Raw genomic sequence first — 13,106 nt, 5'->3', positions numbered from 1 at the left:
GATGGTAACGCACTTTCATGGTAGGGTGGTCCTGGTAAGGCACCTTGGTATGAGGGGGTGTTACATGTTCGATCAAAAGAGCTTCCTAATACGTACCCTCACCCCTTACTCCAGATCTCCATGAACACCCGTGTTCATTGGCATCCACGAGAGTCATTCTAGACATAGAATGCTAAGGATAACGATTGCTTAGTGTTCATGTCTCTACTTTGTGTCTTGACATGACACGAGGTATTCGAACGATTCCAATTTCCCATAAAAATTGGTGGCGACTCCAACAAAAAAGCAAACGCTTGTTTCTCTTCTCTCTCAAGCGCCCCCGTGGTTCCCCTGCTGTCCACATCTTGCTGCACTGTTTTTTACAAAACCATTAGTAAAATCTTGGCTAATAGACTCCAGCATGTCCTACCCTCTATTGTTGGCAATGAACAGGCTGCTTTTGTGAAAGAGAGATGTATTTTTGAAAATATTATTCTTTCTCAGGCTCTTGTTAAAGGCTATAACAGAAGGAATATCTCTCCCAGATGTTTAGTAAAAGTGGACATTAGAAAAGCATTTGATTCTCTCCATTGGGATTTTGTCTCACAAATGCTTAAGGTTCTGGGGTTTCCTCCTTTATTCTCTAAATGGATCATGGGTTGCATTTCTAACACCTAGTATTCTTTTAAGATTAATGGAGCTATTTCAGGGGTTTCCTGGTAAAAGTGGCATTAGGCAAGGAGACCCCCTTTCTCCTTACCTTTTTGTCCTCAGCATGAAAATTCTTTCTAGATATCTCAGAAGACATTTCTCTCAACCTCAGGTTTCCTACCATCCTAAGTTTAGTAGACTTAATCTCACTCATTTGATCTTTGTTGATGACTTAATGATTTTTGTAAGAGGAGATGTGCACTCAGTCACTGCTGTTAAAACAACTCTCTCTCAGTTTGTTCTGATATCTTGTTTACATGCCAACATTGAGAAAACTAATATCTACTTTGGAGGGGTTTCTCAATCTATCATGCTGGAGATATTAGCTGCTACTGGGTTCTCATTGGGTCAATTCCCTTTCAGATACCTAGGGCTCCCTCTTGCTACCTCTAAGCTCAAAATTTCTATGTTTGACTCATTAGTTACAAAAATCCAGAAAAGTATACATCACTGGTCTTCTCATGTTCTTTCCTATGCTGGCCGAGCCGAGCTTCAGAACTCTGTGATTTTTGGTTTGGACAATTTCTAGTGTTCCAATCTCCTTCTTCCAAAGGAAGTCATTCATCACATAAATAAACTTAGAAGGATTTCTTTTGGAATATTACAGTAGGTAATAGAAGTCTGGTGTTCAAAAGCTGGACTAACATTTGTGTTCCTTGGACCTATGGTGGCTTCAATATTAAGGATCTCCTCTCTTGGAATCAAGCTTTACTGATGAAATGGGTTTGGAAGCTTTTTGTCCCTGCTGCTGGTTTGTGGGCTAACTGGATCAAGACTTATGTCCTGAAACAGGAATCCATTTGGACAGTTATCAGTAAAGATCAGGTCCCTTCCTGTTTCAAGGATATTCTCAAAACTAGGGACATCTTTGTCTCCCTCTCATGGTCTGTTCAGCATGCTCAACACCAGCTATATGCTTGGTGTTCTGGTTCTCATATCTCTACTAATCTTCTCTACTTGCTCTTCAGGCAGCCTACTCCTGTTGAGAATTGGGTTACTAGTCTAACTTACTCAGGGATTCTGCCTAGTCATAAGATTATCTCTTCTATGGCAGTCCCAGGGCAGCTTGCAACTGTGGATAATCTTTATAGAAGAGGGTTCTCTCTTGCTAAAAGATGCTGCCAGTGTGAGACTCAGGAAGAAACCCATGATCATCTCTTCTTTTCTTGTTCCTTTTCTCATCATGTTTGGTCTTCTATTCTTCAGTGGATGAAAGTTGTCAGGCCTGCTTTAAATATGCAGCAAGAATTCTCTCTTCTGGCTACTTCTCATATGGTTAAATGGAGAAAGCATTGGTTCCAAGTTTCTATTGCTGTTGTAGTGCATTCTCTGTGGACTGAACGAAATCACAGGATTTTTTCACAAGGGCAGCTCTCCCTATATGTTCTGCTTGACAAACTCAAGTTCAAGATTGCCGTTAGAATGTTCATGCGACATTCTGAGCTTTTTCTAGCTAGTCTTCAGCCTGGTTAAGATTTTCCCTTTTGATTAGTTTGAGTTGTTCTATATTGGATAATTTTGCAAAATGTAATTTCTTTTCTTCTTAAGAAATGAAATGATAAATCTTTTACAAAAAAAAAATAATTTGTTTACTTATCTAAAAATCTTAAAGATATAGTTATAGGAAAATAAGATTAACTTTTATCTTATTTACCTAAACTAAATATATCTTGGATTGAATTAGGAAAGAGATAGAGATTTATCTCTTGAGACAAACCTCCTATCTCACGGCATCCTAGGGTTTCATGCAAACCCTAGTTCTTTCCTCTACTATAAATACATATGATCATTCTTTATTCTGAAAAAAAAAAGCTTTTCGAAATATTAAAATCTCTTGCAAACAAAATTGAGTTTAATTTTTAATTGGCTATTCTTATTGTTTTTCGTTTGGAAAATCTTGCGAAAAGTCGTGTTCTTTAATTTGTTTATCTTTCTTAAGGTTACGTCATAAGATAATAGTACTTCATATTGTTTCTTACTCGTTCAATTGTGTGAACACTTAGAAGAACAATCAAGTGCTTTCTTAGTAACTTAAGATAGTCAAAACCGAATATCTAGTGATATTCAAATTGAGTTATAGTTAGAGTTAGCTATACGAGTGGGTTGATAATTTTGTAATCCGGATAAAGGTACTAAAATTATTAATCGAGAATAGTGGACGTAGGCTTCAACGTGTGAAGCTGAACCACTTCAAATATCGCGTGTCCTTGCAGTTTTTGTTTTCGTTCATTTCATTACGTTCATAATCACTTAGTTAATTTGTTATAGTTTAATTAATAAACTTTAAGTAATTAATCATTTATATAAAATAAAAAGTAGGCATAAGTTTTAAAATACTCAATTCACCCCCCTCCCCCTCTCGAGTATTTCGGGTGTGATAGACTCTTCAATAGTACACTCGCGCGAGTGCGTCCACTCGATCGAGTGGAGTCCTACTCGGCCGAGTGAGTTCACTCGACCGAGTGGACTCGGCACTCGGTCGAGTGCCGCTGTTTTCAGAATACGGGATTTAATCCCTTTCTTCCCTAACCCTAAAATAATTTCCCACCTCCTTCCTTATCTCTCCAAAATCCCTCCCATCTCTCTAAAATGCTTCCAATGCCTTTTCCTCAATCTTCAAGCTTAGATTAATGGTGGAGCATGCCTCTTATGCCCCGATCTACCTTTGTAAGTAGAAATGTCACCTTTCCCCTTTGTCTTTTAAGTAAATTCGAGTTAGGGTTTACCAAGAGAGACTAATTAGTAATTAGTTATGTTAAGTGAGTAATTAGTGACTTATAATGAAAGAGTTTATGTTATAATCTAGTATAGAGTGGATTGTGATGGTTATTACATGATTTATGTAGGTTGAGACAATTTTAAGAGATGGATACTTGGTGATTTCGATTAGCTTGAGGGTTATGCTCAAAGGTAGGTTATCCTACTCGGTTTCAACGTTTTATAAGCATGTTTATGTGTCTTTCCTTGTTATATGTATTCATGAATTGGTTAGTATGTCATGTGGGTATTGGAAGGGTTGTTGTTCATAACATGTGGGATGGAATTCATGAATTGGTCATATGCTTAATGTAGTTCTTCCATTTTCTATGTATGATTGTGAACACTACAAAAAAAAAGGTTCTATAGCGACGGAGACATTGCGACGGACACATAGGCCGTAGCAAATAAAATGCTGCGACGTGCCTTGCGACGATTTCCTCAATCTGTGACGGAATTTCCATAGCAGCCAAATCTCCCAAAACCGCGCATTTTTCTGACATGGCGGGAAGGCCTACGACGGAAATTCCGTCGCAATAATAATATCGGTTGCAACGGAAATTTCGTCGCTATAATAATATTATTTTTTTTGCTTCCGAAATTCCGTCCCAGGCTTTTTTTAAATGCCAGGCTTTACAGATCACAAGATAAAATATTATTTTAATCTTGCGACGGAAATTCCGTCGCAGCTTTTTTTTATACACGGGTTTTACACCCGTCTCCCTCTTATCTCTCCTAAATTATTTCAAGTCAATTATTTTTCAAAAACCCCCAAAATTTCGCCGACCACGACCACTCATACCACCATCACTCTGACCACCACCATGTCATAGTCATCTCTCTCCTCTCTCCTTTCTTCTTTCCCCTTTCCCCTTTCCCCTTTCCCCTTTCCCTTTTCCCTTCTCCCTTTTCTCCCTCCAATCTGCCGCCGCCGCCCCTGCCGCTGCCGTCCTCCCTCCTCTTACTTCCTTGCCTCACTTAATTATTACAAAGTTTGTTTATTTTATTTTATTATTTTGATTAATTAGGGTTATTTTATGGTTATTGTTTTAATTAATTATGGTTAGTTTAGGATGCTTAGAAAAATTTAGGATGCTTAGTTTAATTATATTTAGGATTATTAGAATAATTTAGTTTAATTAAAATCCAATTTAGAATAATTTAGTGCATATTTGGGTCATTTATTGTCTTTAGCTCTTTGTTTTGCATATTCTTTGAGGTTTTGTGTCCTTGGTAGGAAAGGAGTGCAAACCTTGCATTTTCATGGCAAAATGAGAATAAATTGATTGAATCCAATGACCAAGCATCAAGGAGAGACAAGATTAGAAGGCCTTTGTACATATTATAGTAGTTGGGCAATGATGAGGAAAGATCCTTGCATCCCCAAGGAAATCCCCAAGGATTTTATGAAGAAAAGGGAAGAAAAGAAGAAGAAACACGGTGAGCCAAGCATCCACCCGGCCTCCCCTGAAGACGCCCGTCCCCCAGGACCACAATCCGTGCGTCTTCTACCAAAGACGCCGGGCAACAAAGACCTAGAAGACGCCCGTCTTCTCTCAAAGACGCCCGGGCAGAGACTCCTGAATCCGGCCGTCCCGTGCCTAAGACGCACTGATTCCAAGACAGCGCAAATCCGTTTCTTCAAGCTTCAAGAAAGATGCCCTTCCTTCAGAAAATACCGGCGTTTCCCTAAGTAGGGACTTAATCGTCATTTATGCCCTTAGTTAACCTTAATGCATCCACCTAATTTCCACTATAAATAACCCATTAGTCTAATTAGAAGAGCATGTTCTTCTTATCAATTCTTAGGGTAGTTAATATCAATCAAATCTCTCTTTAGTTTTGTAATCAACAATTAATCAAGTTTTAATACAAGTTTTATTTCCTTAATCTCTCTTTTGTTCATCCTTTATTTTGGGTAATTGAAGATTATTTGGGTTATTATTGGGAGATTGACAACCTCTCAATCAAGCATCAAGTACTTCTATTATTCTTTACTTTATTATTGGAATCATTAGTAGGTATAATTCTCTTAATCCCTTTTTAATTATTGCTAATTACTTTCATTTGTTCATCATATTTTACTTTGTTGGTATGATTGTCAACCTTGCTAGCATGTTCAACATGATAATGAGTGAGTAGTTCCATAGCTAGGGTTAATGGATAATTAGGGGAAACCAACATGGGGAATGATTCATGCTTAAATTAATATGCTTTCATGGTTTATTTGCTTGCTTGTTTTGATCTCAACTCATGCACATGTTATGTTTGATGAAATGTGAGCCTATGAATCCTTGCATTTTTTACCCATCACCTATCTTTTCAATGAGACTTGTAAGACATAAACCAACTCGAGTCTCATTAGACCATGCATGTTGTTGAGTAGGGAAGACTAAGTCGACTTGTAGGTGTTGTACAATCTAATCGATTGCCCGGGACCCAAACTTTCCTAGGATTGTAAGATATAACCCAACTCAATCCATCACAACAATAATTGCTTGCTTATAATTTGAGAACATGTTTGTATGATCAATTCCCATGAATACCCTATGACCCCATGACACCCTAGTGCTTTTTATCAATTGTTTACAACCCTTTCAATTCATCTTGCTTATTTACTTTCATTGCTATTTAGTTTAGTGACCTTCTACATCAACCCAAATTGTGACACCCCTAAGACACCACTAGTTGCAATAGAAATCTCATTTCAATTCCCGTCCCTTGGGATCCGACCTTTACTTGCCTCTTTACTAATTGTAGAGTTGTTTGTGAAGTTATAAATTGTGTTTTGGTCTAGGTGCTTCCAACGACAATTGTTCCGAAAATAGAATATAGCATCCGAAATAGTCCCGACCAAACCACTAGTGACAACACCTCAACACCACCATTGTTCGGACATCAAGCCTCTTACACTCATCTCTAAACATCACGGTTTCTTTCCTATCATTGGTTAACATCCAAAATAACGAACATCAGATCCATCAACCAAAATTACCTCAACATAATTCCCAATACTATCCTTACTTGTATCGTCATCTAACTCTCCACCAAAAATCTCGTATCGTGCAAATACTCCACCAACTTCATACTCCCTTAATTCCTCGAAACTCGTGATTAATCATGTTGTCGTGAAACTTCTGTATAACCATTAACTTACTTACTCTTGATAGTATCATACATCTCGACGATTCCTTACTTTTATGTCACATAACTCCGGTGAATATTTTTCTCAGCTTACTTTTATCCTTCTTTTCTCTTTATACTCAACAATACCATTTAATAGCTCAACTCCTTAGTACTTCTACCTAACCCTTTAGTGCTCCAATTACCTTCTTATCGCTCCAAAACTCACATCCCATTATTTTATATCGATATCATCTCATTTTTTTTACCATAGATATTCTCTTATTATGCTATCACTCACCCTTGCCACTAATCTGTCCATAGAATCAATGTTTAAAGTTCAAACAATTGCATCTCCCTTTTTACATCTGTAGAAATCAAAATTCATTTTATACCGTTAATTGCCCAAGGAAATCACACATTAGTTTCACCTCTTGATAACACAAATTCCCAAACTCACTCACTATCTGCAAATCCACGTCGCTCCATATCTCCATTAAGTTCACTATATACCACTCTTCTCAACCCCTTTAAAACGAACTTCCACTACATATATCCTTAACCCACACGACTCCTAACCATCTCCCTCCATAATTCTTTACACATCTCAAGCTGCCACTATCCACATCCTTACTTTCAATCTTTTCATTCTCATGTTCCTTAGACTCACATCATCCCTTGCCCATATTCACTTGCTTTTACGTTACTTAACACACAATCATATCACTCATCTCATCTCAGAAAACATGCTCTATGTCTCAATTAAGCCATAACGATCTTCCTTTTCTTTTTCCACTATCTATCACAACCACATATAACTCATGTCCTCCCACCGAACTCATACTCACCACAGGTGCCACTCCTTACATCATAGGATTGGGTAACTTACGTATCAGGATGACATAAAACAATGCATAAAGAAACAATATAACACCTTTGAATGAAACATAATATGCAACGAAGTCAAAAGGTAAGCATATGACTCAAAACAGGGGTCACTAGATCGAGTACAGGCCACTCGATCGAGTAAATGACTTACTCGATCGAGTAGGTGAAAGTCATAGACACGTACATAAAAATTATCAGGGCTACTCGATCAAGTAAGGGGTACTCGATCGAGTACCAAGGTGCACTCGATCGAGTAAGAGCCACTCGATCAAGTACCCTACGTTTTTCTCAGCATTGTCCGGTTTTCGTAAAACGGTCATAACTCACTCATTTCTTGGTCATTTTAGGCGTGTGATATATCGTTAGAATCGTAAAAGAACAAGCTATCACCTCCAATTGGAATAACATTAAAATCATTTATGAATCTAAAGGTATAATAGTTTAAAGACAACCTCTCTATAATCGAAAACACAACTACTTGATTTTACTTCCAAACAACTTAAACAACAACAAGGTAAACAAAAACAACTCGATGCTCATAAAACTAGTATCCCTAACCACATGTTACTATCTTCAAAAGCCAAGCAACAACATCCATTATGCACATACACCATTCAACTTACCAAGCATGTATTACCTACATGTTTTTATTCTATAACTTTACGTAAACAAAATAACAAATATATAACATCAAGTCTCCTATTCACATGTTACAAGCATAACAACATAATAAAATCTCTTCCATCATACAACATGCTTTATCAGAAATCATATTATCATGCAACAATTATTATCTTTTTCCACCCATTATTCATGCTCTTACTCAAACTTTCAGCTATATAAACTCGTACAACACTACCAACAACATATATGTATACATAACTCTATGTATAACTCAAATCAAACAAATTTTCAATCCGCATTTCTATAATGCCATATCTTAAAATAACTATCATGCTTTCAATCAATAACTTACGAAATCACATCATCACCATCTTTTCTACACATTCCCCATTCTCCACATACATACATCCACTGATTCATGCCACACATCACCATATAGGTACACAATTCACAAGATAAACACATAGCGATCCCGACTCATATCCCATGGTGACCGGTTCAAAATTTTAGGGCAAGTTCGCGACTTTAGGACGTCCCCCAAGTCTTTGCATTAGCTCCTACAACTTCTCCCCCTGGTTCATTTTAATTAGACTCCCTAGGTTCATTAGATTCATTGGTTACAGGTTTCAGGATCGTTTCTCTGATACCATTTTGTAACACCCCCATACTCCAAGTGCCTTACCAGGACCACTTAAGGCATGTAAGTGCTACCATCTTGGTTACCCGAGGCAATGATAATCATAAGACAATAAAGAAACGTACTTTAAAAGTAAATATAATTTAATTGATTACATGTCTCAAACAAAACTGTTAAATGAAATACAAAGTACTCAAGCAGTCCACTGATAAAACTATCAAAGCTACTAGACATCGTCGACAATGGAAGACTTCTAACGCCACGTGATGACTCATCGGCTATCCCATGCGCATCAATCATACCTGCTCAATAACTGCTCACTACCCCCGAATGGATCACCACAGTTTTTAAAACATTTAAACGGGGTCAGTACTAATCACACAATTTATATAATCCAACAACACGACAAACAACACAGCTCAATCGTCACAGATATACTCCGAACTCCATCACCAACTCCACAATACTGACTACACACTAAAGTGTGTAGCCCTGCCAGAGTGCCCATTGCAACAGGTCACTCCACACCGCCAGTGGGGGACCGCAGCCGTTCCCACCTAATCCCCGCTCATCTCCGTTGAGCGATAAACCCAAATCCATTAATGTGCACATCCCTTCTGTGGCGGGTTCCACATAAGGCGAATAATGGGCGTGAAGCCACCCCAAGTGACTCCACTCGGCCCAGGGACGCGCCCCAAAGAACACAGACAGATACAAACAATCACAACTACTAATCAGCAATCAAAACCAACAACCGTCACAATACTCGTATGACAACAATCAACAATCACAAATCACCACCAACACATTATGGGACTAATACTGAGTAGGGAAACCCTACCGGAATGCAATGTCTGATGGGACGATCTCAAAAATTTGTTATCAAAAGGCCTCTTCTACGAATCCTCCTCCTAACATATGATCATACAATTACTACCAATCAAGAAAGACAACAAAACCCCCAAATCCCCAAATTAGGGTTTAACCAACTTAAACAAAATACTATAAAAACAGTACGTAGATCTTACCCTCGATGCAAGGATCACAAAGATGTAAAGAAAGATGAATTCCGACCTTCCAAGCACCGGGATTTGTCAATAATGTGATGAATGCGAAGTACGTAAATTGATTTCTCTTTTGAAAGTGATTAGGTTTGTAAAAGCGTATTATGAAAGTGACGGAAGTGTTTATATATTAATTCGCATTATTAACAAAACCCGACAAATCATCCCCCCGTAAACCGGCTACTCGATCGAGTAACTAACATACTCGATCGAGTGTCGCCTACTCGATCGAGTACCAAGGCTACTCGATCGAGTACCCAACAGGTCAGAAACGATTTTAAATCGTAAAACACCCTTACTCGACAGAGTAAGGCCCACTCCAGAGACTCATAAAACCGTAGTATTACAGTCTCCCCAAACCAAACCGTACAATGCCCTCATTGTACCAAAAATAGGGAAAGAAATGCAAACTGAAGAGAAAAGGATAACGGGAGTCGGAAAGCTTACAAGACAACGGAATGAGAGACCTCCCCAAACCGGCCATGAACATGGGAGGTCATAGGTAGCCACGCAGCATCACTTGGAGCGAACAAGAGAAGCTGGTCTGCACAATGACTCGATCGAACAGATCAGGATGGGTCGATCGAGTGGAATTGGTGCCAAACGAGCTCGATCGAGAAGATGGGATACTCGATCGAGAGAAGTAGTTTTGCAGTATTTCGATCGAGAGCAATAGATGCTTGATCGAGCAAAATTCCAGCAAAAAGGGTTCGATTGAGTAGAGAAACCACTCGATCGAACTAAAACACCTGCAAACCATATAAAAGGGACGTACAAGGCTAAAAGATGCGTGATAGTTCAGCGTAAAAGGAGTCTCAAGCACACAACATGAAAAGAAGAATAAGTCTAAACAAAAGTACAATAAAACGGGCCTAGTTGCCTCCCAGATAGCGCAGGTTTAAGAGGTCTCGCACGACCTTTCTGGCTTCAATTAGCTGGCTCATTAAGATTGTCGAAGTACAGGACTTCAACACGGTTGTCTGCATCATTTTCCTCCTGGTAATGTTTCACATACTGGCCATTTACCTTGAACCTATTTCCCTCGGAACCTTCTAGCTCAACAGTCCCAAACTTAGTGACAGCTGTCATTGTATAAGGGCCACTCCACCTGGACTTCAGCTTGCGGGGAAATAATCGTAGTCGGGCATTAAACAACAACACCTTTTTCCCGACATGAAATTCTCGAGGTAGGATCCGTTTGTCGTGCCATCTCTTCGTCTTCTCTTTGTAGATGTGTGAGCTATCATAGGCATTGAGCCTAAACTCCTCCAATTCATCTAGCTGCAATAAACGATTCTGACCACACAACTTAGGATCAAAGTTAAGTTCATGAATTTCCCACCATGCCTTGCATTCTAACTCAACAGGTAAAGGGCAGGACTTCCCATAAACCAGCCGATATGGTGATGCACCAATCGGTGTTTTAAAGGCAGTCCTATAAGCCCATAATGTGTCTTCTAGTTTAAGGCTCCAGTCTTTCCGTGATTTAGAAACTACCTTAGATAAAATCTCTTTAATCTAACGATTAGAGACTTCAACTTGCCCACTAGTTTGGGGATGATACGCCAAACCACGTCGGTGTTGAACACCAACCTTAGACAAAATAGAAGTTAGTTTCTTTTCTTTAAAATGCATTCCCCCATCACTAATGACGACCCTAGGGACACCAAATCGGGGAAATATAATCTTTTTAAACATCTTAATCACGGTCTTGGCATCACAATTAGGTGAAGCAATTGCCTCCACCCACTTAGACACATAATCTACAGCTACCAAGATATACCTGTTACCTCTGCTAGATGGGAAGGGTCCTTGGAAATCAATGCCCCAGACATCGAAAACCTCGACCTCTAAGATACCATTTTGTGGCATCTCATGTCTCTTTGAAATGTTCCCAGAGCGTTGGCAAGCATCACAAGCTGAAACAAAAGCCTTAGCATCAGCAAACAAAGAAGGCCAGTAAAAACCAGACTGAAGTACCTTAGTCACGGTGCGCGATGGACCGTGGTGACCACCATAAGGAGAAGAGTGATAGCCCTCCAAGTTGCTTGGGTCTTTCACTACGGAATACACCGTCTATAGAGACCGTCTGCACACTCCTTAAATAAATAAGGGTCATCCCAGAAGTACTGCTTAGCATTATAAAGAAAATGCTTCCTCTGCTGATAAGAAAGGTCAGGCGGCAGCGTGCCACTAACAACGTAATTAGCTAAATCTGCATACGAAGGATCTTGGTTAGTAATAGAAGACAAAACAACAAACAAAGAATCATCAGGAAAAGAATCATCAATAGGTAAAGAATCTTCTCCCGCTTGTTGTGACAGTCGCGACAGATGATCAGCTACTACATTCTCAGCACCTTTCTTATCTTTTATTTGCAAATCAAACTCCTGAAGGAGGAGTATCCATCTCAACAGTCGTGGTTTAGCTTCCTTCTTAGCAAGAAGGTGTCTCAGTATTTGCATGGTCGTGAAAAAAAAGAACTTCGACCCTATCAAATAAGAACGAAGTTTTTCTAGCGCATATACCACAGCCAGCAGCTCTTTCTCAGTAGTGGTGTACTTCACTTGAGCCTCATCCAGAGTTTGGCTCGCATAATAGATTACATTCAAAGCTGTCTTTCCTTTGGCCCAGCACCGCTCCTAGTGCATAGTCACTAGCATCACACATAATCTCAAACGACAAATCCCAGTCGGGAGGCTGTATAATCGGCGCCGAAATCAAGGCCTACTTTAACCTGTTAAAAGTAGAAAGACACTCATCAGTGAATACAAAGGGGGCATCCTTAAGAAGCAGCTGTGAAGTGGTTTAGCAATTTTTTAAAATTCCTTGATAAACCGGCGATAAAAGCCAGCATGACCAAGGAAACTCCTCACTCCCTTGACATTAACAGGAGGAGGTAATTGCTGAATCACTTGCACTTTTGCTTTGTCAACCTTAATACCCCTATCATAAACTAAGTGCCCTAAGACAACTCCCTCGTTGACCATAAAGTGGCACTTCTCCCAGTTAAGCACAAGGTTAACCTCAATGCAGCGCTGCAACACTTTATCATGGTTAGACAGACAGTTAGCAAAATCACTTCCATAGACACTGAAATCGTCCATAAAGACTTCCATAATAGACTCAATATACTTAGAAAATATCCCCATCATGCACCTTTGAAAGGTGGCAGGGGCATTACACAAACCAAAAGGCATCCTGCGATAAGCAAAAACGCCCTGAGGACAAGTAAAAGTAGTCTTTTCCTGATCATCTGGATGGATAGGGATCTGAAAGAACCCTGTGTACCCATCTAGATAACAAAAAAACTTATGAGAAGC

At 39.2% G+C, this 13,106-nt stretch overlaps 1 pseudogene; it reads right to left on the bottom strand.

The window, feature by feature from the left end:
* Window positions 1-13,106, bottom strand: part of LOC141641132 (uncharacterized) — a 225,159-nt pseudogene that overhangs the window by 87,306 nt on the left and 124,747 nt on the right.

Source organism: Silene latifolia, chromosome 2, assembly GCF_048544455.1.
Source record: "Silene latifolia isolate original U9 population chromosome 2, ASM4854445v1, whole genome shotgun sequence".
Classification (NCBI taxonomy): domain Eukaryota; kingdom Viridiplantae; phylum Streptophyta; class Magnoliopsida; order Caryophyllales; family Caryophyllaceae; genus Silene; species Silene latifolia.
This window is presented reverse-complemented; position numbering and strand designations above follow the sequence as displayed.